We start from the raw sequence: 26,533 nt of genomic DNA, 5'->3' as shown, positions 1-26,533 counted from the left end.
TTCTTTAAATTCTTGGAAGTCCTTTTACAGAATCTCCCTTTGACAGTTTCTAAACGTGCCCCAATGTGTTCACCAAGTTCATTTCTATTAGCAGGAAATGAAACTGAAATAAAGAGGCTCTCTGTGTGTTGACTGCAGGCACTTCAGATTTCATGGCAGCCTGTGTCTTCCCAGTGACTTTCAAATGGAAGAGATAATGTGTGTGAATTAAAACAAAATTGTAGGTTTAGTAATGTCAAAATCTGATTTATGCCAAAATAGAGATGTCAACAATAGCAGAGTAAGTGACAAGTGTTAAATTACCCAAAGAAGTAAATTCTGTAATTATTTACCTCTCTGGCACATGATCCCTAACAACCTCCAGACCTAACAGGAACAGCAGGAACCAAAGACATTTGGAAATTCAGCATTTTTTGCTTATTGTTTTAGAAACAAATTTTGCCTTTTTTTTTTGTTGTGGTTGTTGTTGAATACAGCTAAGTGCCACCAGCAGCATTTCAAATAAAACATTAGCAGCAAGCCTCATAGCTGATTATGTTGAGAGTTGAGTCATCTGCAAATGGACAACTTTAATTCGATTCCTAGCATCACTGGCCACGCTGAGAATTCTTCTATCTCTTCACACCAGGGGTTTGCTCTTTTAAGCATTGCTCCCTGAAGGGAAGGAAAAACTAGAGAAAGAGGATTTCCAATGACCCTGCACAGATGAATGAATGTGTCAATGGTGAATATTGGTTCAGCTTTGAAATAGGGAATCCTGCAGTGGTTTCTCTGCTTCATCCGTACTAGTGAGTTCCACTGTGGACTTCAATGTGTAGGAGGCCTTTAGGGGATAGATAATAGATGAAACACACAAAAAAAAAGGGAGGGGGGGGGGTGTGGGGGCGTGTGGGAGGAGAGACAAAAATCAATAACATGGTTTAAGAATAATAGAAAGGCATTTCTCTCAATGCAACCCTTAAATTATTTCTTAGCTGTTTTTTTTTTCTCTGGGATGTACATCACTTTGGCCCAGCTGCTTACAGAAATCAGTTAAAAGACAGCTTAAATAAATAAGGGGTCCTTACCAGATAGCCAACATCAAAGGCCACTATGCCCTTCCAGCTCATATTTAATTTTGATGGGTCTCCATTTGTTCTCTTGTTTGTTTCTGGTGTAAAGATGGTGTAAAACCAGTTGTGCAATTGTTAAAGTGCTCTCAGCTCCAGCATAAGCTGATTCTTCTGTTTATGACTGATTTCACAGCAAAAATGGTGCCATACACAAACTAAACATGGAAAGGAAAGATGCTGCTTCTTGGCATCTATAGGAGATGTCTAAATAACTCTTGCAAACACACAAATGTTTGTCTGAGCCTCTTAGTTAATTTTCATTCAACTGTCGATCAGTCTCACCATGGCACAATAGAATTTCCTAATCAAACTAATATTCATGCTTTTATCGCTTTCTAAATCCAACACACACCCCTCCTCCCCCCTCCCATATATTTCAGTAAGACAGAAGTACTGCATCCAGTTCTGGAGCCCCCATTACAAGAGGGATGTGGAGATGCTGGAGCGTGTCCAGAGCAGGGCCACGAGGATGCTCAGAGGGCTGCAGCAGCTCTGCTGTGAGCACAGACTGAAAGAGTTGGGGCTGCTCAGTCTGTAAAAGAGGAGGCTCCCAGGTGACCTTCTTGTGGACTTGCAGGATATGAAGGGGGCCTACAAGAAAGCTGGGGAGGGACTTTTTTGGCTATCAGGGAGTGACAAGACTGGGGGGAAATGGAGCAAAGCTGGAGATGGGAGGAAGTTGTTGAGCATGAGAGTGGTGAGAGCCTGGAATGGGTTTTCCAGGGAGGTGGTTGAGGCCCCATGGCTGGAGGTGTTTAAGGCCAGGCTGGATGGGGCTCTGGGCAGCCTGATCTAGGGTAGGGTGTCCCTGCCCATGGCAAGGGGCTTGGAGCTAGCTGATCCTTGTGGTCCCTTCCAGCCCTGATTGATTCTATGATCAGAGGGCTGGAGCACCTCTGCTATAAGGACAAGCCATGACAGTTGGAGCCCTTCAGGGCTACAAGAAGGCTGAGGAGGGACCATTTACAAGGTCTTGTAGTGACAGGACAACGAGTAATGGGTTTAAACTGGCAGAAGGGAGATTCAAACTACATGTTAGGAAAGAGTTCTTTATGGTGAGGGAGGTGAGACAATGGAAAAGGTTGCCCAGGGAGGTTGTGGATGCTGCATCCCTGGAGGTGTTCAAGGCCAGGTTGGATGAGTCCTTGAGTGACCTGTTCTAGTGGGAGGTGTCCCTGCCTATGGTGGGGGGTTGGAACTGGCTGAGCTTTGAGGTCCCTTCCAACCTAAAACCATTCTATGATTCTATATATAAAGGGACATACATTGGAGCATTTCAGTTATTAATGTAATAAGCAGATACTGACTATTTTGGGATATTTGGAGGTATTAGCTATACATTTCACAGACATCATCAGATATGATCCCTTTTCAGCTAAGAAAGAATTTGGGTAATCGGATTTATGTAGTCTACAGCATTTCCTAAGGATGCTGCCTGGGATTTGCCTCTTTTCAAACAGTTGAGATCTTACATTCTTTTAAAGACTATTTTTTCAAATCCTGAGCAACATCTTCATGAAGAGCTGCACTGATTTCCAATTATGTAAAAATTAATTTGTTTAATCAAGCTACAAGAAGGACAAGAAGTTGAACTGGAAAAATTCCATCACATTAAGTAGAGGATTATTGCTCTCAAGAAATATTTTCAATGTCAGACAGACTTGCAGCCAAAATCTAACCATGCTCCTTACAGAGAAGTCTGTGCTTGTCTCTCCTACCTGACTAGTTTTGCAGAGTCCTCCAAGCCACCACCAAAATGAACTCTGAATATAGAATCTTAGAATCATGGAATGGTCAAACTTGGAAGGGACCTCAAGGATCATCCAGCTCCAACTTGCTGCCATAGGCAGGGACACCTCTGACTAGAACAGGCTGCTCAAGACCTCATCTAACCTGGCCCTGAACACCTCCAGGGAGGTTGTGGAGCACAGAATCACAGAATGTGATCTTAGATCACATTCTGTGATTCTGTGCTCCACAACCTCCCTGGGTAACCTGTTCCAGTGTCTCACCACCTTCACTGTAAAGAAATTCTTTCTAACATCTAGTTTGAATCTCTCCTCTTCCAGTTTAAACCCATTACCCCTCATCCTGTCATTACAAGACCTTGTCAATAGTCCCTCCCCAGCCTTCCTGTAGGTCCCCTTCAGACACTGGAAGGCCACTATTAAGGTCTCCTTGAATCCTTCTCTTCTCCAGACCGAAGAGCCCCAACTCTGATAGCCTGTCCTCAAAGCAGAGACGTTCAAGCCCTCTGATCATCACTGTGGCCCTGGTGGGTAACTTCTGTTTTAATTTCATTTGCTTTTATCACAACCAGAGAACTTCCCAGGAACAAGGCTTAAACAGAAGTAGAGATACCTTTTACAAATGCCTATTTTATTTTACACTGCACATGCACTGCAAAAGGAAAGGAAATTCCTGACAAGTTGCTCTCTCTATGGTCTCAAGTAGGACAAGGGAGGTTATTCTGCCCCTGGACTCAAAACTGGTCAGGCCACACCTTGAGTGCTGTGTCCAGTTCTGGGCTTCTCAATTCAAGAGAGATGTTGAGGTGCTGGAAGGTGTCCAGAGAAGGGCAACAAAGCTGGTGAGGAGCCTGGAGCACAGCCCTGTGAGGAGAGGCTGAAGGAGCTGGGGGTGTGCAGCCTGCAGAAGAGGAGGCTCAGGGCAGACCTCATTGTGGTCTACAGCTACCTGAAGGGAGGCTGTAGCCAGGTGGGGTTGGTCTCTTCTGCCAGGCAAGCAGCAACAGAACAAGGGGACACAGTCTCAAGTTGTGCTGGGAGAGGAGGAAGCTCTTGCCAGAGAGAGTGATTGGCATTGGAATGGGCTGCCCAGGGAGGTGGTGGAGTCACCGTTCCTGGAAGTGCTGAAGCAAAGCCTGGATGAGGCACTTAGAGCCATGGTCTGGTTGATTGGCTAGGGCTGGGTGCTAGGTTGGACTGGATGATCTTGGAGGTCTCTTCCAACCTGGTTGACTCTATGATCTGATAAAGAAGCAGATTAATTCATCTGGCCCATTCTCAGCAACATGATAATAAATGTTGCCCTTTTAAAACACAATTCCAAACTTGTCAAAAGAAAAACAAACTAAAAAAGAACTAAAAAGGCTTAATGTTTTCCTGTTGTCATAATGCATGACATTAGTTCATTTTAGTATTCATGAACATTATCAAGTAAGTTCTGTTGAAAACAAGGGAACAAGATTTTGGCATAATTTTTGTATGTTAGCAGTATAGATGAGAACTGCTCCCATAACCTCCTTCTGAATGGTGATATATGCAAAATAATCCCCAAAGTGTTGCTTTGCAGTTCCTTTACATACTTTTTTGCCATCCACTGCTCAAGTGTTTCGAACCTTCAGTTGCTGACTGTAACAGTGCACAGATGGAACAATATTTATTCTGTCAGTGGAAACTAATTAGGATGACACTAACTCTGAACATTAAACCAGAAGCAAACCAAGCAACTTTAAAGAAGAATAAATAAACCACACTTTACACAGCCTGGCACATGATCTGTGAGTTTACAAATAAAAGCTATACATTTTAATACATTTCTGTTCCATGGGAGGTGTGACCATCTTTGCTGTTGCTGCTGCACACAGTAGCCAGAGATGGGTGGCAGAGCTGTATCTGGATCATCTCTACTGTTAATTCACTTCACGTCAGAATCTGCATCCCAACAACTTCCACTCTCTGCAAGAGCAAGTCAGACTTGCAAATTATTTCATGTTATTCTACACTGACCCTGTCACCCCTCTCAGCCTATAGTCCTTTGAAACCTAGCTGGGCAGAATCCAACTCAAGTGAGGGAGGTGGTCAATTCCACTTCTTTCCATTAATTTCAGCTGCAGGCATTGGGAGTTTGGCTTCCCCTTGGAACAAAAGATGCCATTTGATCATAGAATCAAGCAGGTTGGAACAGACCTCCAAGATCATCCAGTCCAACCTAGCACCCAGCCCTGCCCAGTCACCTAGACCATGGCACTAAGTGCCTCATCCAGGCTTTGCTTCAACACCTCCAGGGACAGCCACTCCACCACCTCCCTGGGCAGCCCATTCCAATGCCAATCACTCTCCCTGTGAAGAACTTCCTCCTGACATCCAGCCTAGTCCTCCTCTGGCACAACTTGAGACTGTGTCCTCTTGTTCTGTTGCTGGTTGCCTGGCAGAAGAGACCAACCCCACCTGGCTACAGCCTCCCTTCAGGTAGCTGTAGACAGCAATGAACTCTGCCCTGAGCCTCCTCTTCTCCAGGCTGCACACCCCCATCTTCCTCAGCCTCTCCTCATAGGATTTGTGTTCCAGGCCCCTCACCAGCTTCATTGCCCTTCTCTGGACACACTCAGACCTGATATGTATGTGCAAATTCCATCTACAATCTGGCTCATGGCTGCCAAAGACTCACAATCAGACATGTGACTTCAACACACAAACTCATGACTTTTAAAAACTCTCTAGGATCTAAATCTTCATCTCTAGGTGCCTCAGTACATCTAAAAGTCATAAAAACAACCAGGTTGGAAGAGACTTGCAAGATCATCCAGCCCAACCTAGCACCCAGCCCTGTCCAATCAACTAGACCATGGCACATTGATTCAAGCATCAGTAAGTTTGCAGATGATACCAAGTTAGGAGCAGGTGTGGAGCTGTTGGAGGGTAGGGGAGCCCTGCAGAGTGATCTGGCCAGGCTGGATGGGTCAGCAGAGGCCAATGCGGTGAGATTTAATGAGGCCAAGTGCAGGATTCTACACTTTGGCCACAACAACCCTAAGCAGCACTAGAGGCTGGGGACAGAGTAGCTGGAGAGGAGCCAAGCAGAAAGAGATCTGGGGGTACTAGTAGATAGTAGCTGAATGTGAACTAGCAGTGTGCCCAGGTGGCCAGTAGAGCCAATGGCATCCTGGCCTGGATCAGGAGCAGTGTGGCCAGTAGGACAAGGGAGGTTATTCTGCCCCTGCACTCAGCACTGCTCAGGCCACACCTTGAGTCCTGTGTCCAGTTCTGGGCTCCTCTATTCAAGAGAGATGTTGAGGTGCTGGAAGGTGTCCAGAGAAGGGCAACAAAGCTGGAGAGGGGCCTGAAGTTCATAAGTTTGAATAAACTGGGTCACAAATACAGAATGCTTCAAAGACATTATATTGTACAGCTCAAATTTACTAGAGTAGAAACACAGCTTTGAGTATGGTAGTTTGCTGTTAAGCTCAACTATTGGTCCTATGGTCCTGAACAGACATGTCAGGGGAGAATTAGGTTTGATATGCATACATATACAGACCCACCATTCAAACATCTTATTCTACAACAATCAACCATTGTAGGAAAAAAAAAAGAAAGAGTTATATGTCCTAAGCATTAATGACTTTTGGAATGGAAAATTAATGGAGGCATGAAAAACAGAAGAATAAAATTAACTGTCCCCCAGCCAAGCAAGAGTTAACATCTTAAAAGGAATGCATTGAAAAGTCATGCTATTAGTTTTTGTTCTAACATAGGATAAACAGGAGAGAAACAGTTTTTGTTCTAATATAGGATAAACTTTAGAGAAACAGAGTTTTTGTTCTAATATAGGATAAACTTTAGAGAAACAGAGTTTTTATTCTAATATAGGATAAACTTTAGAGAAACAGAGTTTTTGTTCTAATATAGGATAAACTTTAGAGAAACAGAGTTTTTGTTCTAATATAGGATAAGCTTTAGAGAAACAGAGTTTTTGTTCTAATATAGGATAAGCTTTAGAGAAACAGAGTTTTTATTCTAATATAGGATAAACTTTAGAGAAACAGAGTTTTTGTTCTAATATAGGATAAACTTTAGAGAAACAGAGTTTTTGTTCTAATATAGGATAAAAAGGAGAGAAACAGAGTTTTTTGTTCTAATATAGGATAAACTTTAGAGAAACAGAGTTTTTGTTCTAATATAGGATAAACAGGAGAGAAACAGTGTTTTTGTTCTAATATAGGATAAACAGGAGAGAAACAGAGTTTTTTGTTCCAATATAGGATAAACAGGAGAGAAACAGAGTTTTTGTTCTAATATAGGATAAACTTTAGAGAAGGGGAGATCTCAAAGGCTTCTTGTCTGTGCAGTGGTACAATCCCTTAGAGAAGATTAGAACAACACATTTGGAAACTACACTGTCTGCACTGGGTGTTCTTCCCCTTGCATCTCTCAGCACCCAGGCACATATTTAGTGCAGAATTTCATTTTCACTTCATCCATCTTACACAAAAGTAATGGTAATGAATATTCTTTTAATGAAGCAGATGGAAGAGCTAAACAAGCAGTGATTCAGCAATTCCAGCTACAGCCACTAGTCTAATAAAGGATATTATCTGCATCCCAAAATCTTGCTTAGATCAGTGAGACTCTTAGATTAAAGTATTTTCATTTTGGAATTAAAGTATTTTAAAGGACTTTCTAAACTGGGTGTGCTAGTTTAAGCCTAGCTGGGATATTTTGGTGAGAAGAATTAGATGATAGGCTGTGAAAAGGAATAGAATCATAGAATCATAGAATCAACCAGGTTGGAAGAGACCTCCAAGATCATCCAGTCCAACCTAGCACCCAGCCCTAACCAATCTACTAGACCATGGCACTAAACAGTACTGATGTCTACTGCACTCATAGGCTTGCTGAGATGGATTAAAAACAAGAACACAAACATAGATAACAGAGTTGCTCTCTGGCTCTGGCTGCATGCACTTCTCTCTCTAACCTGCTGTCTGTGTAACTAATCCTTCTGCTTCCTAATCCCTCTGGCTGATTCTCCAAACTCACCCTGAACATAAGGCAAAGTCTGGGATAAAGTTGAGGGGCGGAAGGGAGGTGGAAGGGTGGTTGGGAGCCCCTCCCGGGGACTCAGGTTTCTGGGAGGGCTGCTGTGTTTCTGTATAACTTTTTAACTTGTCTATTTCTGTCTCTAGCTGTATATACTGCAGATATCTGCTTGTACATTGTGCTAAGCTCTAAATATAAAGCTTCATTCAATTTCCAGCAGCTGAGTCTAGTCTGGGTGATTTTCTTAAGTCTGGAGGGGGCAGGTAACACCCAAAACATCACATTGGGATACTAAATGCCTTCCATAAACTTTGTTTATTGATATTCATGTCAAACTTCAACCTGCAATCTTCCATTTCAAAATAAAACCTCTTCCTGAATTTAAATGCAGGGCACAGCATAATGAGCAAACCTGCAAAAAAAAAAATGATGAAGTGCAACTTATTTCTAACTGATTATAATATCTCCTGTGGATGCCAGATAACATCTCTACTGAAAAAAGTATACCTTGGCTTGACAATAAAGCTGGAAGTTACTCAAGTGCATTGTAGCCAACTGTCAGAGTTAAAAAACAGTCACAACATACTATTAGTGGCATTCAGCCAATCTCCTAAGGAACACAATGACCCGAACTTTATTCTGAAAACTCAGTTTGAAAGCAAATCTATTCCCTAAAGTAATTTTCAGCACTGCTTAAAAAGCTTGGAAAAATCTGATTAGAGCAAACCAGGTTATGTAGATGTTATGAGAATGTAACTTCTAAAAATAACCCTGTGGATCAATTCAAGTAAAATTCAAATACAGAGATCTCACCTTTCACACATCCCTGCACTTTTGGCGTCTGTACTTCTGGTCCCAACCTATCAGATTGATACAGTCTCCACAGTTAGTGTAGTTTAGAAGGCCTGAGATATCAAACAACATGCATAGAAGATTTATGTCTTCAGAGGTTTGTTCTGAACACAACACACAGTATCAGACAGAACTGCTGCACTGAATCATAGAATCAACCAGGTTGGAAGAGACCTCCAAGATCAGCCAGGCCAACCTAGCACCCAGACCTAGCCAATCAACCAGACCATGGCACTAAGTGCCTCATCCAGGCTTTGCTTGAACACCTCCGGGGACAGCAACTCCACCACCTCCCTGGGCAGCCCATTCCAATGCCAATCACTCTCTCTGACAACAACTTCCTCCTAACATCCAGCCTAGACCTCCCTTGGCACAACTTGAGACTGTGTCTCCTTGTTCTGTTGCTGGTTGCCTGACAGAAGAGACCAACCCCACCTGGCTACAGCCTCCCTTTAGGGAGTTGTAGATAGCAATGAGGTCAGTCCTGAGCCTCCTCTTCTGCAGGCTGCACACCCCCAGCTCCCTCAGCCTCTCCTCACAGGGCTGTGCTCCAGGCCCCTCACCAGCCTTGCTGCCCTTCTCTGGACATGTTCCAGCACCCCAACATCTCTCTTGAATTGAGAAGCCCAGAACTGGACACAGCACTCAAGGTGTGGCCTGAGCAGTTTTGAGTCCAGGGGCAGAATAACCTCCCTTGTCCTGCTGGCCACACTGTTCCTGATCTAGGCCAGGATGCCATTGGCTCTCTTGGCCACATGGGCACACTGCTGCCTCATGTTCAGCTACTATCTACTAGTATCCCCAGATCTCTTTCTGCCTGGCTGCTCTCCAGCAACTCTGTCCCCAGCCTGTAGTGCTGCATTTGGAAATAACTCTGGATGCCTAAGAAAAAGGTTTCTATTCTCTCAAACAAACAGGCACCCATATGTATTACTAGCATCTGCAACAGGGCATGGCTTTCCTTCCATTTTTAATGCAGTGTTCCCATCAGTGTTGTAAACTTTCACAAGAAATAACACAAATGAATGAAAGTAAAGAAGGAGACAATGCTAAATAAAGCCAATGAACGAGGTGCAAACATTGAAAGCTTGGCATAATCACAGCAAATGCACCCAGGAAAATGCTTAATAGAAACTCCTATGAACTAACAGAAGTGACACATAATCAATGACAGCCTTATTAAAGCGTTATTAAGATGTAACCTGGTTTATTCTAAGTAATATAAAATGTACCCACTCACACACAGAAGCCACTGATGTACCACCAAGCCCATCACAAAAATGATCAGATATAAAGAAAAACAGCAGCAGATACTTCAAACAGGTCTGCTGTTAACATATGACAACATATATTGAATTTACTCTTCCCAAACAGCATCAAAATAATGTTTCTAGCCATAGCACTTTACTACTTTGTGTATTCAAATTAAGTTACTGCTTAAACTATGACATGCATTGAAAAATGTTTCTATCCATAGAATAGGAGTTTACTACTTTGTGTATTCAAACTAAGTTACTGCTTAAACTATGACATACATCAAAATAGGTTTCTATCCATTGGATAGGAGTTTACTACTTTGTGTATTCAAACTAAGTTACTGCTTAAACTATGACATACATCAAAATAGGTTTCTATCCATAGGATAGGAGTTTACTACTTTGTGTATCCAAATTAAGTTACTGCTTAAACTATGACATACATCAAAATAGGTTTCTATCCATAGGATAGGAGTTTACTACTTTGTGTATTCAAACTAAGTTACTGCTTAAACTATGACATACATCAAAATAGGTTTCTATCCATTGGATAGGAGTTTACTACTTTGTGTATTCAAACTAAGTTACTGCTTAGTGAAACTATGACATGCATCACAAAATGTTTCTATCCATAGGATAGGAGTTTACTACTTTGTGTATTCAAACTAAGTTACTGCTTAAACTATGACATACATCAAAATAGGTTTCTATCCATAGAATAGTAGTTTACTACTTTGTGTATTCAAACTAAGTTACTGCTTAGTGAAACTATGACATGCATCACAAAATGTTTCTATCCATAGGATAGGAGTTTACTACTTTGTGTATTCAAACTAAGTTCACAGGATCACAGGCTGTTAGAGGTTGGAAAGGACCTAAGGAGATCATCCAGTCCAACCCCCCTGCCAAAGCAGACCCACACAATCTAGCACAGATCACAGAGGAACACATCCAGACAGGCCTTTAAAGTCTCCAGAGAAGGAGACTTCACAACCTCTCTGGGGAGCCTGTTCCAGTGCTCTGGGACCCTTAGAGTAAAGAAGTTCTTCCTTGTGTTGAGATGGAACCTCTTTTGCTGCAACTAACATCCATTGCTCCTTGTCCTACTCCAGGGAGCAGTGAGCAGAGTCCTGCACATGGGAAGGAATAACAAACTGCACCAGTACAGGCTGGGAGGTGATCTGCTGGAGAGCAGCTCTGTGGACAGAGACCTGGGAGTGCTGGTGGGTAACAAGTTAGCCATGGCACAGCAATGTGCCTTTGTGGCCAAGAAGGCCAATGGGATCCTGGGGTGTATTAGGAAGAGTGTGTCCAGCAGATCAAGGGAGGTTCTCCTCCCCCTCTACTCTGCCCTGCTGAGACTTCATCTTGAAGACTGCCTTCAGTTTTGAGATCCCCATATTAAGAGGGACAGGGATCTGCTGGAGAGGGTCCAGTGGAAGGCTTCAAGGTTGATTAGGGGACTGGAGCACTGCCTTATGAGGAGAGGCTGAGGGACCTGTGACTTTTTAGTCTGGAGAAGAGAAGACTGAGAGGGGATTTGATAAATGTTTATAAACATCTGATGTCTGGCCAGGAAGGGGGGGGGGCAAGCTTTGCTCACTTGCTCCCTGGAATAGGTGTAAGTTGCAGCACAAGAGGGTGCAGCTCAATGCAAGGAGGAACTTCTTTGATCTAAGGGTCTCAGAGCACTGGCACAGGCTCCCCAGAGAGGTTGTGGAATCTCCTTCTCTGGAGACTTTAAAGGCCTGTCTGGTTGTGTTCCTCTGTGATCTGTGCTAGATTGTGCGGTCCTGCTCTGGCAAGGGAAATGGACTGGATGATCTCCTTGGGTCCCTTCCAACTCCTAATATCCTGTGAGCCTGTCAACTGTAAATCTCATTGTGGTCAATTCTTCTCAAGATCATCACCAATCTCTCATTGAGCAACACTGACTGTCACTCAGGTTGAAATCAGGAGGACTTTTCACTGTGAGCAAGGTCATTCTCATCGGTAGCATACAGTGAAAAAGTTAAGTTAATAGGTATGCCATTAACTATATGGAATCACAGAATCATAGAATTAACTAGGTTGGAAGAGACTTCTAAGATCATCCAGTCCAACCTATCACCCAGCCCTGCCCAGTCAACTAGACCATGGCACTAAGTCTCTCATCCAGGCCTTGCTTGAAGATTTCCAGAGATAGCAACTCCATCACCTCCCTGGGCAGCCCATTCCAATGCCAATCACTCTCATAGTGTTGCTCAGTCTATCAGAAAATGTAAACCTAGTAAATAATGAAGTAGAAAGTTCTTCAGTATAAACCAAATCTCCTCAAATACAGGAACTCAAAAGAAAAAGGAACTTGTAGTGCTATAGCCCAGACTGTTATTACAAACTTTTCTTTACATTTCTACAAATTTAAACATTTTGACTCTTCAGAAAAGTTACTCCCAGTGGAGTCAAAGTATTTAATTATTACTCTAGTTATTTGGTGATTTTTCTGCAATTTTCTTATTAAAAATACCTGCATTAGCACTGTAAGCAGCTGAAATTTATTTACTAATTAGTCACATGGAAAAATCTCTCATCATACCATAAAGGCTTGATTCGCTTTGACTGTTTGACTGCTTAATAGCAGTGCAAATGTCACAGCCACAGCATCACAGAATCATAGAATCAACCAGCTTGGAAGAGACCTCCAAGATCAGCCAGTCCAAACTAGCACCCAGCCCTGCCCAATCAACCAGACCATGGCACCAAGTGCCTCATCCAGGCTTTGCTTCAACACCTCCAGGGATGGCAACTCCACCACCTCCCTGGGCAGCCCATTCCAAGGCAAATCACTCTCTTGGGCAGGAGCTTCCTCCTAACACCCAGCCTAGACCTCCCCTGCCACAACTTGAGACTGTGTCCCCTTGTTCTGTTGCTGCTTGCCTGGCAGAAGGGACCAACCCCCAGCTGGCTACAGCCTCCCTTTGGGTATTGTAGACAGCAATGAGGTCTGCCCTGAGCCTCCTCTTCATCAGGCTGCACACCCCCAGCTCCCTCAGCCTCTCCTCACAGGGCTGTGCTCCAGGCCCCTCACCAGCTTCGTCACCCTTCTCTGGATACATTCCTGTATGTCAACATCCCTCTTGAATTGAGTAGCCCAGATCATTTTGATAATTTTCTATTGAAAAGTATTCCCTTTTCCCCTCCCTCCCTCTCTAGGCAAAAGTTGTTCATTTAGAACAGTCTGGTTTTACACTGCAGGAGAGCAGAGAAGAAGGCATCGTGACGACAGAGATGTTTTTCTCATTGTAATGATTACAAGGTACAAAAAAAGGATGAATTTGGGATGAACCACTTGTGGAGAATAATTGTAAGAACACGGAAAGAAAACAAACAGACAGACAAGGACAATGACTTTTAATCAGGGATGCAGATTTCCAGTTCTAAAGAACCCCCAAAGAACAGAGCTTGGGACAGTGACTCACTTCAGAAAGAAAGCAAAATACTTCCCTTCCTCATTGACAATGCAACTCAGAGCAACTGATTCCAAAGCAGGCTGAAGCCAGGAAAACGAAACAACTCAGGCATAGATCTCCTTTCCCAAACTGTTCCTGCCTGCCATGATTACTATCAGTCAGTCTTACTAATCAAGAAGAAAACAAACACTTCTTACTTCTTGCTGTGAGGGTAAAATACTTCCTGTGAGGCGTACAGAGGGGCACTTACTTGGTAAGAAATAATTCATTTGACTAACAAATAAAGTGGGCCAGGTCCCAGCCTCCAGCTTTGCAGCAAGTGGCACAGTCTGGAGGCGAATGGTCTTGGACCCACACTTAAATGTATGGCCAGGCTCCATTTAATTTATATCATCTATAGGAAACTCCAGAGGAACAGCAAAACTTTGAAGCCTGCCACTGACATTAGGTGACTTCCTAAGGACAGTGAAATATCTATGCAGGCTTCCTATGGATTAGACTTTTTTTCATGTGTAAGAGAAATGTTAGGTCAATTTAGAATACAGTGAGATGTAGAATAAATTTTCCAGGAGTCTTCACTGTGACTTTCTATGGTTTATGTCCAAAACAGAGAAAGAAAGATGCAGGGAAAAAAAAGAGGATAACATAGGCAATTAGTGCCATGGTCTAGTTGACTGGCTAGGGCTGGGTGCTAGGTTGCACTGGATGATCTTGGAGATCTCTTCCAACCTGGTTGATTCTATGATTCTATTGAGATCACTCTTCTCCCCTCATTAATAAATGCACACCTATCCATCTCCTAAAAAAGAAAGGAGGGCTATTGGGAGAGGCACATATTTCCAACACCTGGATTTCATTCAGAGGTAAAATCAAGACAACAAAGATACAATAATGGCTTAAAGAAGAGAGAAGAAAAATTAAAATGGACTTCTAGAAAAAAACACTAATTTTGATGGAAATAATAATCAGTTAAATGGCATGGTTCATGAATAGAGTAATTAGGGAACTGGATATAATCAGTAAGAAATAATTTTAAGGTTTGTTGCTTTGACTCCTGTGCTCTTATAGAAAAGAAAAAGTTTTAAGTGCTGCAGGATGTATAATCATAGAATCAACCAGGTTGGACGAGATCTCCAACATCATCCAGCCCAACCTAGCACCCAGCCCTGCCCAATCAACCAGACCATGGCACCAAGTGCCTCATCCAGGCTTTTCCTGAACACCTCCAGGGATGGCAACTCCACCATCTCCCTGGGCAGCCCCTTCCAATGCCAATCACTCTCTCTGCCAACAACTTCCTCCTAACATCCAGCCTAGACCTCCCCTGCCACAACTTGAGACTGTGTCCCCTTGTTCTGTTGCTGCTTGCCTTGCAGAAGAGACCAACCCTCACCTGGCTACAGCCTCCCTTCAGGTAGTTGTAGACAGCAATGAGGTCTGCCCTGAGCCTCCTCTTCTGCAAGCTGCACACCTCCAGCTCCCTCAGCCTCTCCTCACAGGGCTGTGCTCCAGACCTCTCACCAGCTTTGTCACCCTTTTACTAGACACATTCCAGCACCTCAACATCTCTCTCGAATTGACGGCCCCAGAACTGGACACAGCACTCCAGGTGTGGCCTGGCCAGTGCTGAGTACAGGGGAAGAATAACCTCCCTCCTCCTACTGGCCACACTGTTCCTGAGCCAGGCCAGGATGCCATTATGCCATTACGCAGTGAAACCTCACCAGAACTGTAATGCTGATTTTCTTCAGAGATGATTAAAGTGGATGAACAAAGAAGGGCTGTAGGGAAGACACTGGGAATGAAGGGTATGCATTCACAGAGGATAAAAGATAGTGGCTTACTCTACCTTGCCAAGATGGAAAAGGAATGTGATTCTTCTGTAAAAATACAATCAGCCAAGCCTATACACTGGAGGTGAACTATTTAAGTCAAAAAGACAACACTGGTGCAAGAATAAGTAAGTGTAAAACAGGCATAAATAAATTTATGCTGCAAATTAGAAGATTTGTAACTCCCAGGGCAGTAACATAACTGAACAGCCAACCAGAGTCCTGAAGGACAAAAATAATTAGCTTATGTTAAGACACAGCTTTATCATTTTATATTATAATATATAATGACAGTAGGGGACTGGACTAGAGATTCCCTAGGCCCTTTTGTATTTTATATGCCCATCTCAAAAGGGTTACAGAGCTCTTCTCAGCCTGTAAAAAACTGGTGGGACTAGGCCAGTGATGAGAACATTAAGTCAAAGACAGGAAATATTAGCTTGGCATAGAGCCCAATAGGGAATGAACTATTGCTTCCAAACTGGGGCCAGCTCCTCTGTATGCACTTCAGCTTATGCATGTCTATAACTACGTGTCAAGATGATTTTGGGTAGGAAAAAGAGGTAAATAGAAACAATCAAACTTTTCTGCTCAAACCTTCAGCACAATTCATGTCTTTATTCCCAGTTACCTAAAGACTAAGCTTAGAACAGCATTCCTCCACCAGCACAGCAGAATCATAAAATCAACCAGGTTGGAAGAGACCTCCAAGATCATCCAGACCAACCTAGCACCCAGCCCTACCCAGTCAACTACACCATGGCACTAAGTGCCTCAGCCAGGCTTTGATTCAACACCTCCAGGGATGGTGACTCCACCACCTCCCTGGGCAGCCCATTCCAATGCCAATCACTCTCTCTGCCAACAACTTCCTCCTAACATCCAGCCTAGACCTCCCCTGGCACAACTTGAGACTGTGTCCCTTTGTTCTGTTGCTGCTTGCCTGGCAGAAGAGACCAAGCCCACCTGGCTACAACCTCCGTTCAGGTAGTTGCAGACAGCAATCAGATCCCCCCTGAGCCTCCTCTTCTCCAGCCTAACAACTCCAGCTCCCTCAGTCTCTCCTCAAATTCATTCTTCTCTGGATATTTAAGTACTAATGCACTTGAATTTTTTTTAGTATTTCATTTATTTTAACCCATAATATTTCACTCATGCCCTCTAGTATTGACACCAACATTGTTGTGTGACAACATTCTGTTGGGCTGCATGCAAAGCTCTCTAATATACCCATTCTGTAAGGTGTGGTGGTATTTGTGGGTGCCATGGATAGTGGCATTGAGTGCAGCCTCAGCAGGTCTGCTGATGACACCAAGCTGTGCGGTGCAGCAGACACGCTGGAGGGCAGGGATGACATCCAAAGGGACCTGGATAGGCTGGAGAGGTGGACACAAGCCAAGCTCATGAGGTTCAACAAGACTAAGTACAAGGGTCTTGCATCTGGGTCGAGGCAATCCCAAGCACAAATCCAGGCAGGGCAGTGAGTGGCTGGAGAGCAGCCCTGAGGAGAGGGACTTTGGGAAAATAGTGGAGAGAAACTCAGCATGAGCCAACAGCATGCATTTGCATCCAGGAGGGCCAACCAGATCCTGGGATGCAGCAGGAGAAGTGTGGCCAGCAGGGCCAGGGAGGTGATTCTCCCCCTCTACTCCACTCTCCTGAGACCCCACCTGGAGTACTGCATCCAGTTCTGGAGCCTCTATGACAAGAAGGATGTGGAGATGCTGGAGTGTGTCCAGAGAAGGGCCACGAGGATGCTCAGAGGGCTGCAGCAGCTCTGCTGTTAGGACAGACTGAAAGAGTTGAGGCTGTTCAGTCTGCAGAAGAGGAGGCTCCCAGGTGATCTTCTTGTGGCCTTCCAGGATCTGCAGGGGGCCTACAAAAAAGCTGGGGAGGGACTTTTTAGGCTATAAGGGAATGACAGGACTGGGGGGAATGGAGCAAATCTGGAGGTGGGTAGGTTCAGAGTGGATGTGAGGAGGCAGTTGTTGAACATGAGAGTGGTGAGAGGCTGGAATGGGTTGCCTAGGGAGGTGGTTGAGACCCCATGCCTGAAGGATTTTAAGGCCAGGCTGGCTGAGGCTGTGGCCAGCCTGATGTAGGGTAGGGTGTCCGTGCCCATGGCAGGGAGCCTGGAAGTAGACAATCCTTGAGGTCCCTCCCAACCCTGACTGATTCCATGATTCTATGATTCTTACCATTTTGGTTTGGGTGGGGGGTGTACCTGTTTGTTCATTTTATTACCATTTTGTTTGTTGGTTGGGTTTTTGTTTGTTTGTGGGATTCTTTTTGTTTTGTGTCTTTAAGTAGATATCCTCAGACGCTGCTCAGAGATTGTGAGAAATGGTTTTCCCTTCATGAACTTTAAGCATGTGGCAGTGATCAAATGGGTACAGCTGTCCTTTAAGGACATTGGCAATTATTGTCATCATACCTCCTGTTAGGCAGTTCAAATTGCTTAAAACTTTGATAATGATTACTTGGCTGCATTTAAATGAAGGTCGTTTACCCTTCCATTCCCTACTTATATAGCATCTTTCGTGCAACACGCCTCAAGGCCCTTTCCAAAGAACACTAATCAGTACACAAAATTATATTGAAGCAAATAACCTTGTCACAAATTCCATTACACAGTAAAAGCTAAATAAAAAATAATGGCTTTCCTGTCTATATTTAAAAATATATATCCACTTAGTGTCAAGCTTTTCAAGCAGAAGAGAATGCCAGAGAAGAGCATGTATTGTACAGCACAGCAAGGAAAAGAAAACCATTGCTAGGACACACATAACCAGTACTTCCCCTGCCTTTACCAATACAATGGGCACTTGCAAAAAAATAAAAAATCAGTGTTTTTCAAATGCTGCCTCATGTGAAACTCCAAAAGTTTCCATAGGAGTTTCAAAGGAACAGCTGAATACAAAAGAGTCAACCAGCCAACGGAACAGAAATCGCCTTGTCTCGCAATAATAACTGTCTTAAGGCTTGATTGAGGCAAGACTGGCATCAATCTGATGTTTGGAGAACAATGTAAAGCATTTCAATCAACCTGATAGTTCAAAACAGAAGAATCATAGAATCAACCAGGCTGGAAGAGACCTCCAAGATCAGCCAGTCCAACCTAGCACCCAGCCCTAGCCAGTCAACTAGACCATGGCACTAAGTGCCTCATCCAGGCTTTGCTTCAACACCTCCAGGGACGGTGCCTCCACCACCTCCCTGGGCAGCCCATTCCAATGCCAATCACTCTCTCTGTGAAGAACTTCCTCCTAACATCCAGCCTATACCTACCCCAGCACAACTTGAGACTGTGTCCCCTTGTTCTGTTTTCTTCCCATGAATGCAGCTGATTTCTTATCTATATACACATACAGCCTCCTGCACCAGTTTAGACAAGTGAATGCAATTCTCTCGCTTGCAAGTTCAGACAGGAGAAAAGATATCCAATAATGTCACTCCCATTCCATAGTGGGCTTGCTGGCTACTTACTGGTAACCTCCACACTGCCTGTAAATACAGCAGCCTCCACAAAGTCCAGAAGGCTTTTTGAGTCGCTACGAATTGACATGAATAAAAATAACAAGTGAAAACAGCCTTGAAGTAACCTTTCCTTCTGACCAAACAAGTTACTTGGTCCACTCTAGTGACAGACTTAACCCTTCCCTTGTCACAACTCTGCAACCATAACACAAGCTGCAGAAAATCTCTGAAAAAAATTTAACTCGCTGATAGATGTACTGTTGCATTTAGAATAGAACAGAATCAACCAGGCTGGAAGAGACTTCCAACATCATCCAGACCAACCTAGCACCCAGCCCTACCCAGTCAACTAGAATCAACTAGACCATGGCACTAAGTGCCTCATCCAGGCTTTGCTTCAACACCTCCAGGGATGATGACTCCACCACCTCCCTGGGCAGCCCATTCCAATGCCAATCACTCTCTCTGCCAACAACTTCCTCCTAACATCCAGCCTAGACCTCCCCTGGCACAACTTGAGACTGTGTCCCTTTCTTCTATTGCTGGTTGTTAGGCAGAAGAGACCAACCCCACCTGGCTACAACCTCCCTGCAGGTAGTTGCAGACAGCAATGAGGTCTGCCCTGAGCCTCCTCTTCTCCAGGCTGCATACCCCCAGCTCCCTCAGCCTCTCCTCACAGGGCTGTGTTCAAGGCCCCTCACCAGCTTTGTTGCCCTTCTCTGGACACCTTCCAGCACCTCAACATCTCTCTTGAATTGAGGAGCCCAGAACTGGGCTTGAGTGTGTCCAGAGAAGGGCGACGAGGCTGGTGAGAGGCATTGAGCACAGCCCTACGAGGAGAGGCTGAGGGAGCTGGGATTGGTTAGCCTGGAGAAGAGGAGGCTCAGGGGTGACCTTATTGCTGTCTGCAACTACCTGAGGGGTGGTTGTAGCCAGGAGGAGGTTGCTCTCTTCTCTCAAGTGGCCAGCACCAGAACGAGAGGACACAGCCTCAGGCTACACCAGGGAAGATTTAGGCTGGAGGTGAGGAGAAAGTTCTTCCCTGAGAGAGTCATTGGACACTGGAATGGGCTGCCCGGGGAAGTGGTGGAGTCGCCGTCCCTGGGGCTGTTCAAGGCAGGATTGGATGTGGCACTTGGTGCCATGGTCCAGCCTTGAGCTCTGTGGTAAAGGGTTGGACTTGATGATCTGTGAGGTCTCTTCCAACCCTGATAATACTGTGATACTGTGGACACAGTACTCAAGGTGTGGCCTGACCAGTGCTGAGTACAGGTTGGAAGAATAACCTCCCTTGTCCTGCTGGCCAATTCAATACAAGAGAGAGCAGTGAAGATGTCCAGAAGTAAGACAGACCCACTCAAAACTCTTACCCAGGTATTTGCACTATTGCTGATTTCAGCCTGTGAAAAATGAAGAAGCTGAGGAAATAAAACACAAATTAAAGAAGAAAAACAGAATGTTGGAAAAGGAAGTTTAAAATCGAAGAGGAAATACAAATAAAAACCCCCTCAGTGCACAGCCATCCTCAAGATGTCTGTACTTAAAGCGATGTGACAGTCTTTGCTCAGAGAGCCCCTGGCTGCCAACAGCTTGGCATATTACATGGTGATCTCTTCACATACAAAAACAAACACAATTTTCTTTTGGAAGCTACAAACCTCTTCTGTAATTTAACTGAAATGATTTATTGGCCAATTGACACTTCTTGAATTAATTCTTCTTCAAGTATAACCTAGGAAATTCCATCTCCTATCAGTTATGTCAAATTTGACAGCCTCAGGTGAAAATTCTCCTTTCTTAATTATTTTATTGTCCCATTAATTTTCCCAATCCATTAGTGACACTTCCATGGTGCCTCTGAAGAATTTCTCCTCTTTCTTGATGTCTGTATCTTTCAAAAACCTGGAATAAACAAATGTCCTCCCTTGGCAGTCTCTCCACTGTAGTAAATATGTTTTACTACTGTCATAGAATCGTAGAATCAGTCAGGCTTGGAAGGGACCACAAGGATCATCTAGTTCCAAGCTCCCTGCCATGGGCAGGGACACTTTACCCTAGAGCAGCCCCATCCAGCCTGGCCTTAAACACCTCCGGCCATGGGGCCCTGACAACCTCCCTGGGCAACTCATTCCAGCCTCTCACCACTCTCATGCTCAAGAACTTCCTCCTCACATCCACTCTGAACCTACCCATCTCCAGATTTGCTCCATTCCCCCCAGTCCTGTCACTCCCTGAGAGCCTAAAAAGTCCCTCCCCAGTATTTTTGTAGGCCCCCTTCAGATCCTAGAAGGTCACCTGGGAGCCTTCTCTTCTCCAGACTCAGTAGTCCCAACTCTTTCAGCCTGTCCTAACAGCAGAGCTGCTGCAGCCCTCTGAGCATCCTCAAGGCCCTTCTCTGGACACACTCCAGCATCTCCACATCCTACTTGCAATAGGGGCTCCAAAACTGGACACAGTACTCCAGGTGGGGTCTCAGCAGAGCAGAGTAGAGGGGGAGAATCACCTCCCTGGCCCTGCTGGACACACTTCTCCTGCTGCAGCCCAGGCTCTGCTTGCCTTTCTGAGCTGCAAGTGCACACTGCTGGCTTATTTTGAGCTTCTTGTCCACCAGCTTCCCAAAGTCCCTCTCCTCAGGGCTGCTCTCCAGCCACTCACTGCCCAGCCTGGATTTTTCATTTCCCTTCAGAAACTAAGTAATGCTTATGCATAATTTTTCCTCCACCTTTACTTTTATGACAATTCCAGACAGAGCAACCAAAACGATCCTCTCAGAGCTAAGGGTGCCTGATTTTTACTACCATGTGCTATGGCAGTTATGTACATGTGCCTCCCCATCTGCTGCCAAAACAAAAGTTCTCCTGAAGGTTTTTTATGTTGCAAACTATATCTTAGCTTCTTTGCCTGCTGTATTTCTATATGAAAGTGCCAGTAAAAAGTGCCAAGCACCATGCTGCAAACTTACTAAAGGAAAAAACACTCTGTGTTTTGGTGGTCACACTGCAGGGAAGGGCATAGTGCAGATATCATTCTCAAATCTGCTGATCCCTGGGACAGGCTGCCCAGACAGGCCAAGGAATCTCCATTCCTGGAGACTGTCACACCTTAACAGGACAAAGCCCCAAATGACCTGATCTAACTTTGACTAAGCCCTACTCTAAGCAAAAGGTTGGCCTACATGACCTGGAGAGTTCCCTTCCAACTCCACTTGCTCTCTGTGAATCACTGAGAAATTCTGATCATTTGAAAAACACTGTGTAGGACCTCAGCTCAGCTGTGTGCTGAACTCCCCATTAGCTCTTGTGCTGTGCTGTTATTTCCTTTACAGTATCATAGAATCAACCAGGTTGGAAGAGACCTCCAAGATCAGCCAGTCCAACCTCGCACCCAGCCCTAGCCAGTCAACCAGACCATGGCACTCAGTGCCTCAGCCAGGCTTTGCTTCAACACCTCCAGGGATGGTGACTCCACCACCTCCCTGGGCAGCCCATTCCAATGCCAATCACTCTCTCTGCCAACAACTTCCTCCTAACATCCAGCCTAGACCTCCCCTGGCACAACTTGAGACTGTGTCCCTTTGTTGTGCTGCTGGTTGCCTGGCAGAAGAGACCAACCCCACCTGGCTACAGCCTCCCTGCAGGTAGTTGTAGACAGCAATGAGGTCTGCCCTGAGCCTCCTCTTCTGCAGGCTGCACACCCCCAGCTCCCTCAGCCTCTCCTCACAGGGCTGTGCTCCAGGACTCTCCCCAGCTTTGTTGCCCTTCTCTGGACATGTTCCAGTATCTCAACATCTCTCTTGAATTGAGGAGCCCAGAACTGGACACAGCACTCAAGTTGTGGCCTGACCAGTGCTGAGTCCAGGGGCAGAATAACCTCCCTTGTCCTAGTGGGCACAGCATTCCTGATCCAGGGCAGGATGCCATTGGCTCTCTTGGCCACCTGGGCACACTGCTGCCTCATCTTCAGCCTCCTGTCTACCAGTACCCCCAGGTGCAAGAAATACAAAGGCTAGACCTCCCCTCCCAGCAGTATTTCTGGGATATTGAGGAGATTATTCATCTTCTCTTGGACTTTCATCATTTTTAAAGTCTGTAAGAACAGAGAAGTTGGATGGACCACACTGGATTGGGGAGACAACCTCAAGTAAATATGTAAGACAATCACCAGTACAACAGCCATATCACCTGCAATGGGGTAAAACATTCAACTACCTACTGTTTGAAATGCTTCTAGAAGGATAATGTTCAACAAAGCCAAGTGTAGCATTCACCACCCTTGCCAAATGATCATGGCTCTTTCTAGAACACAGATTTGGTTGTTTTTGAGGAGGCATTAGGTACTCATATATTGCTCTCTCCCAACACTAAGGCCTTGCCTTACTTCAGACAGTCATATCACCTGCAATGGAGTAACACATTCAACTATCTACTGTTTTAAATGCTTCTAGAAGGATAATGTCCAACAAAGCTAAGTGCAGCATTTGCCACTCTTGCCAAACGATCCCAGCTCTTTCTAGAACACAGGTTTTGGTTGTTTTTGAGAAGCATTAGGTACTTATATATTTCTTCCTCCCAATACTGAAGCCCTGCCTTACCTCAGACAGTCAATATCACCTGCAATGGAGTAAAACATTCCACCATCTACTGTTTTAAGTGGTTCTTGAAAGATAATGTCCAACAAAGCCAAGTGTAGCATTCACCACCCTTGCCAAATGATCACGGCTCTTTCTAGAACACAGATTTGGTTGGTTTTGAGGAGGCATTAGGTACTCATATATTGCTCTCTCCCAACACTAAGGCCTTGCCTTACTTCAGACAGTCATATCACCTGCAATGGAGTAACACATTCAACTATCTACTGTTTTAAATGCTTCTAGAAGGATAATGTCCAGCAAAGCCAAGCGCAGCATTCAGCACCCTTGCCAAACGATCCCAGCTCTTTCTGGAACAGACTTTGGTTGTTTTTGAGAGGCATTAGGTACACACACATTGCTCCCTCCCAACACTGAGGCCCTGCCTTACCTCAGACAGTCATATCACCTGCAATGGAGTAAAATGTTCAACAATCTACTGTTTTAAATGGTTCTTGAAAGATAATACAAGGCCCAGTGTAGCATTCAACCCCCTTGCCAAACGATTCCAGCTCTTTGCAGAACACAGACTTTGGTTGTTTCTGAGAAGGCATTAGGTACATATATACTGCTCCCTCCCAACACTGAGGCTCTGCTTTACCTCAGACAATCAATCCAAAACCTAAGACTGCTGGCATAAGCCTAGTGGAGATGAGAAGAGCCCAGATTTTCACTACTTTGTCTGAGTTTTCCCAAGAATACCCTCAATTCTGCAAACTGAAATAGAGGATTATACACTTCATCTCCTTCAAGATCTTCCTGTCTTTTGCTACTCAGCTGCATCAAACCAAACTACTGTACTACAGTTTCCCTAGCTTAAGCATCAAGTCAGTGCTTTTGGGGACAGTCCCTGCTCACAGCCATATAAAGATTATTTTAGACACAACTGGAAATGGCAAAGTCCCTTTGGGGTTGCCTTGCGCTAGTATCTAATACTGAACAAATATGCTGAGAGCTCTGAGTCAAGTGCAGAATGTACCAATAAAACAGGAAAGAATGAGAAATAAAACTATTAATGGCAACACAATAAAACTAATAGCAAAAGCAGAAGTGCACAACATGCCAAAATGAGGAGCAAATCAATTAAACAGAAAATCTGAGAGAGTAAAGAGATGCTCAAGGCTACCAACTGCTTAATTCTAGAGCTACTTCTTCAAGCTATTGAGCATCAGGGCAGTGAGTCAGCAAAATAAGGATATAAATCACTGCAAAACCTTGCACTTTTTCCAGTAGCAATGTGCCTATTCTGAAGCTAAATTGAAAGTTTTTCAAGTAGTGTTTAGAGTGGCAGCAGCTTGCAAAACTGGTATGCTAGTTTGAGCCTAGCTGGGGTATTTTGGTGAGAAGAATTAGATGCTAGGCTGTGAAAAGGAAACAATGGGGATGTCTGCTGCACTCATAGGCTCCTGAGATGGGTAAGAAGAGTGCAAACATAGATAAGAGAGTTGCTTTCTGGCTTTGGGGCTGCACTTTCTCTAACCTGCTGCCTAACTAATCCGCCTGCTTCCTAACCCCTTGGCTGACTCTCCAAACTCACCTTGAACATAAGGCAAGGTCTGGGGTAAGGTAGAGGGGTGAAAAGAAGATGTAATGGTGGTTGGGAGCCCTTCCTAGGGACTCTGCTTTCTGGGAGGACTGTTGTGTTTCTGTATTAGTTTTTACTTGCATATTTCTGTCTCTAGGTGTACATACTGTAACTGTTTGCTTGTATAGAGGCCTTGAGCACAGCCCTATGAGGAGAGGCTGAGGGAGCTGGGATTGGTTAGCCTGGAGAAGAGGAGGCTCAGGGGTGACCTTATTGCTGTCTACAACTACCTGAGGGGTGGTTGTGGCCAGGAGGAGGTTGCTCTCTTCTCTCAGGTTGCCAGCACCAGAACAAGAGGACACAGCCTCAGGCTGCACCAGGGGAAATTTAGGCTGGAGGTGAGGAGAAAGTTCTTCACTGAGAGAGTCATTGGACACTGGAATGGGCTGCCCGGGGAGGTGGTGGAGTCGCTGTCCCTGGAGCGGTTCAAGGCAGGATTGGATGTGGCACTTGGTGCCATGGTCTAGCCTTGAGAATTGTGGCAAAGGGTTGGACTTGATGATCTGTGAGGTCTCTTCCAACCCTGATGATACTGTGATACTGTGATTCTAATTTTCAGATCAGCTGAGTCTAGTCTAAGTGATGTTCTTAAGTGTGAGGGAGGTGGTTAACACCCAAACCATCACAACTGGATTTCTTAAAAATGCACTTTCTTACAGATTTGCAATGGTAAAGTTTTCCACAATTACCTTTCCTGTGAGAATAATTAGAGCATAATGTTTTTTTCATGATCATGTTTTAAACATGGGGGAGGTCCAGGCTGGATGTTAGAAGGAAGTTGTTGGCAGAGAGAGTGATTGTCATTGGAATGGGCTGCCCAGGGAGGTGGTGGAGTCTCCATCCCTGGGGGTGTTCAAGCAAAGCCTGGATGAGGCACTTGGTGCCATGGTCTGGTTGACTGGATAGGGCTGGGTGCTAGGTTGGACTGAATAATCTTGGAGGTCTCTTCCAACCTGGTTGATTCTATGATTCTATTCTAAACACCTGATTTTCAAACATTGTAGGGGTACAATTGATTTTCACTTTAGGCTAGCTGTTAGAATAGCATGGCATTGGAAAGTTGAAGCTACACCAAAAGCAGAGCAGATAATGAACTCTCTCAAGAGGAGGCCAATGTCTGGAGGTTTTTTCCTACCATTGTTTAAAATGGTTGAGTATGTCTAAACAAGGAATTCAGTTTTTAAACTCAACATTATTTAGAATCATAGAATCAAGCAGGTTGGAAGAGACCTCTAAGATTATCCAGTCCAAGATCAACATTATCATATGCCATTCAACTCTCAAATCTTATTCACACAGGAAGAAAAAAAAAAAAAAGTTAAGATTTTTTTTATGGTTGAGGATGCAATGATTATTCTGATTATCTGGTGGTCACAGGTTTGGATTATTTGAGAATCACAGAATCAGGCAGGTTGGAAGAGACCTCCAAGATCAGCCAGGCCAACCTACCACCTACCCATATCCAGTCAACGAGACCATGGCACTAAGTGCCTCATCCAGGCTTTTCTACCCCCAGGGATGGTGACTCCACCACCTCCCTGGGCAGCCCATTCCAATG

The 26,533-nt window shown here is 44.6% G+C and overlaps 1 protein-coding gene across 4 annotated transcripts in view; it reads right to left on the bottom strand.

Annotated features, from left to right (window-relative positions):
- FIGN (fidgetin, microtubule severing factor) overlaps positions 1 to 26,533 on the bottom strand; it is a 122,409-nt gene that overhangs the window by 27,547 nt on the left and 68,329 nt on the right. For 2 of the 4 annotated variants that reach the window (XR_010306850.1, XR_010306856.1), the window contains 2 exons: positions 8,711 to 8,802; positions 8,201 to 8,309 (listed from right to left, as the gene is read on the bottom strand). The exons of the other annotated variants lie outside the window; for them this stretch is intronic. The gene's annotated coding sequence lies outside the window, so the exon portion shown is untranslated. Of the gene's footprint in view, positions 1 to 8,200; positions 8,310 to 8,710; positions 8,803 to 26,533 lie in introns of those variants that run through there. 4 annotated transcript variants of the gene reach the window in all.

Source organism: Pogoniulus pusillus, chromosome 2 (assembly GCF_015220805.1).
Source record: "Pogoniulus pusillus isolate bPogPus1 chromosome 2, bPogPus1.pri, whole genome shotgun sequence".
Lineage (NCBI taxonomy): Eukaryota > Metazoa > Chordata > Aves > Piciformes > Lybiidae > Pogoniulus > Pogoniulus pusillus.
Note: the sequence above shows the minus strand (reverse complement) of the source record. Positions and strands in the feature narration are given on the sequence as shown.